The following is a 3,594-nucleotide window of genomic DNA, read 5'->3' as shown; positions in this document are numbered from 1 at the left end:
TATATCTCAATCAAGGACTCACCTTATATCTTTCAAGTACACCTCTCCTTTAAGCAAAACCACTCATAAAGTAAGGGGACCAAGGACTAAGGTTTTGAAGTATTTTTGACCAAACAATTTTACCAAGGCATTGATGACACTTGTATTTATTTCTCTTTTTTTCTTTCTTTTGAGTAGTGAACTCTACATTACTCCACTACGGTTGGCTTGAATGACATGGTGGAGCAGACACCAGAAACCCAAGTTACTTTGTAGCTTTGCTTTGCATATGCCCACATAGACAGTGATCGAGAGTTCTTTTCAATAATCTCCTTCCTAAGAGTTTCGATCAAGTCACCTTGATTCCTGAGTCGGAGTGCCCTGTCTAGTTCCAAGGAATTCAACTTTTACTTTCTACTCTTTTTTTTTTTCTTCTTTTTTCATGCCCTACACAAAATTGATCTCAACTTCTAGCCAAAGAAACAAGGACCCACAAAACTCATAGATGGTTCGACGCCTTAAGTTAAGGGCCTTTTATTTTTCTAAGGAAAGTCTCATCTCTATATACAAGTTACCTTCCTCTCAACAGGGTTTTTATGTGTTCATGATGGGTACCAAAATCACTCTCATTTCACACATCATAGCAATTGAAAGAATATGTATAATAACCAAAAGTCAAAGTTAAAATCTACAACGCAGCTATACCCCCCCACACTTAAGTAATACAATGTCCTCAATGCATGTATGCTAAACAAAGAAGACAAATGAGGGGTATACCTTTCAGTCAATATGTGCTTATCATGGGAAGCTTTAGTCTTATCTTCAATATCAATGTATGATGGGGAAGGCACTCCAAATAAGAAAAACCGTGAATCGAAAAATCATCTCTAAAGATCTCAAGAAAAACATTCACAATGTTAAAAAAAATTCTCATCATACGTTGAGGTTCTCTAGAAGGTTTTGCATCTTTCATAAGATGAATATGATGTTGTTCAATGGAAGAGCATAGACCTTTGATATGAGTGACAAACCAACCCAATGCTTCTCTATTATCATTCAACAGTGTGATCAACTCTTCTGCTTTGTCAGAAGTTAAATCAGAGACAACAATAACAGGAAGATGATTATCTTGTCTCAGAAAAACATACTTTAAATTAGAAGGCAACTCTTTCAATTCTAGCTTGGGGGGTTCAATTATTGAGGGCTTGGGAATGGAGATGGAGATGGATAGAGGATTAATAGGCTCCAAAGGTGTGTGAAAATTTAAGACTTCGGAAAAGAAAGTTTCACTATCATCATCCAACATATCCATACATTCTTGAAATTTAGAATCAAAATCAATCTCAAAGTTGGTAATCACATCATTAGGAAAATCAAAAGATTCCTCAAGCATATTGATCTCTTCTTCTATTTGTGGTTGTTTCCCTATCCTGAACATATTAAACTCTACAGTTTGATTTCCAAAAGACAATCGTAAGAGGCCATTTCGACAATTGATTAATGCATTACTAGTAGCCAAAAAATGATCTTCCTAAAATTATTGGGATTTCATCCTTGATTGAAAAAGGTTTAGTATCTAGCACAATGAAATCAACTGGAAAAATAAATTCTCCCACTTTCAGTAAAACATCTTCAACCATCCCTTTAGGAATCTTAACTGACCTATCTGCCAACTGAAGAGTAGTTCTAGTTGCTTTCAATTCTCCCAATCCTAGTTTCTTATAAACATGGTAAGGCAACAGATTTACACTTGCACCAAGATCAAGTAAAGCATGTTCAATGTGTGTATTGCCTATGACACAAGCTATGGTGGGGCTCCCTGGATCCTTAAACTTGGCTACTACAGGTTGAGTAATTATGGAACTAATGTTACCTACCAAGAACGCCTTTTTGGGAATGCTAGTGATTCTTTTATGAGTGCATAAATCTTTCAACACTTTTGCATAGGCGGGGATCTGAGATATGACATCCAAAAGAGGGATATTCACTTCTACCTTTTTGAAGACATCAAAAATTTTCTCCATAGTTGCAGTCTTCTTCTTATTCACTAGACGACTAGGATAAGGAGCCTTAGGAACATAAGAACTCTCATATGAAATTCGCTCTTTTCTCATAGTTTCTGATAGTGGTTCTCCAAACTTAGGTACTGCTAAAGCAACTGGCTCATCCTCTACTTCTATGGGTTTCTCAGATAAACCCTCATTAGGAGATACTTGAACATTCTCCTCATCACAGTGGTCACTAATCTCGCTCTTTTCATTAATATGTGACTCACCTGTTAAATACCCTTTCCCACTTCTCAATGTAGACACAGAATTAATTGAAGCTAAAGAAGAATGGGAGGATTCAACTTGGTTGACTTGATTTGGTGGTCTTTGATGAATCTGAATCCTAGGATTTAACTCAGGTTGGCTAGGCATTTTACCTTTCTCTCGCTCAGACAAAGCACTTGCAAGAGTGGAAATTTGTTTTTCCATATTATGCATAGAAGTCATGAAGGTACTGGAAAGTACTTCCATATTCTTCTCTAAGGAAGAGAGACGAGAAAACTCTGGATTGTTACCTCTGTTGAAACCTGGTGATGATTGATTTTGTGCAATGTGAGGCATATAAGGCACAATAGGTGGATTGACAGGCCTAGTTAAATTGGCATTTTGGAAATTTGGGGCTTGAGGGAATTGGATATTTGGATTATAAGAAAATTGGGCATTTTGCTTTTGAGGGGCACCAAAGTGATTTTGTGTGGAATAATTGCTTAATCCATTTTGGTTTTGCCCTTGAGACCATGAAAAGTTAGGATGATTCTTCCACCCAGGATTGTACCTGTTACTGTACGGATTTGGAAACATCGCAATGACATTTTCATGTTGGCCTCCAGAATAGCTAGGGCATTCCTCAATTACATGTGTAGGAGATTGACACCATGCGCACATAGCAATAGATTTGTCAATAAAATGTGCTTGACTAGGTGGTGGTGGTGCAGCATTAACTACCAAAGTCTCTAACTTTTTCAAAAGACTATCTATTTGTGCTTCCTTATGAACTTGGCTATCAACAAAATATCCCTACTAGTCCTTTCAGACTCTTGGGTTGACTCCCATTCTCTAGTTCTATCTGCTAGGTCTAAAAGAAAATTCCAAGCTTCGGAATCATCAGTGAACGATGTAAATCCTGTGGGGAAACATTGATTCCAAAAGTTGCTTTGTTTGGTAATCAATACCCTCATAAATTATTTGGCATAAATGCCATAATTCTATACCATGGTGAGGGCATTCTTGGAGAAGGCTTTGAAACCTCTCCATTACCTTAGCAAAGGATTCATTGGGTTTCTGACGAAATTGAAGAATATCATTTCTTATTTTGTTCGTCTTAGAGAAAGGAAAGAATTTCTTCAAGAATAGGACAATAAATTGTTCCCATGTGATAATGCTATCCCTAGGTAAGCAAGCCACTTTTTTGCTTGGTCTTTTAATGCAAAGGTAATAAACCGTAGTCTTACGGCATCATCAGTAAGTTGTTGTACCTTCATAAGGACACAAACCTCCTCAAACTCCCTAAGAAACAAATATGCATCTTGATCAGGTAGCCCATGAAATTGGGGTAACATAGATAGAT

The 3,594-nt window shown here is 37.0% G+C and overlaps 1 non-coding gene across 1 annotated transcript; it reads left to right on the top strand.

Annotated features, from left to right (window-relative positions):
- Positions 1–3,234: 3,234 nt before the first annotated feature.
- Positions 3,235–3,341, top strand: LOC149015831 (small nucleolar RNA R71). The gene has a single exon (XR_016173794.1). It is a non-coding gene; the product is annotated as a small nucleolar RNA R71 (small nucleolar RNA).
- Positions 3,342–3,594: the final 253 nt, after the last annotated feature.

Source organism: Hakea prostrata, chromosome 5 (genome assembly GCF_041222555.1).
Source record: "Hakea prostrata isolate BN-2017 chromosome 5, UWA_Hpros_2, whole genome shotgun sequence".
NCBI classification, from domain to species: domain Eukaryota; kingdom Viridiplantae; phylum Streptophyta; class Magnoliopsida; order Proteales; family Proteaceae; genus Hakea; species Hakea prostrata.
Note: the sequence above shows the minus strand (reverse complement) of the source record. Positions and strands in the feature narration are given on the sequence as shown.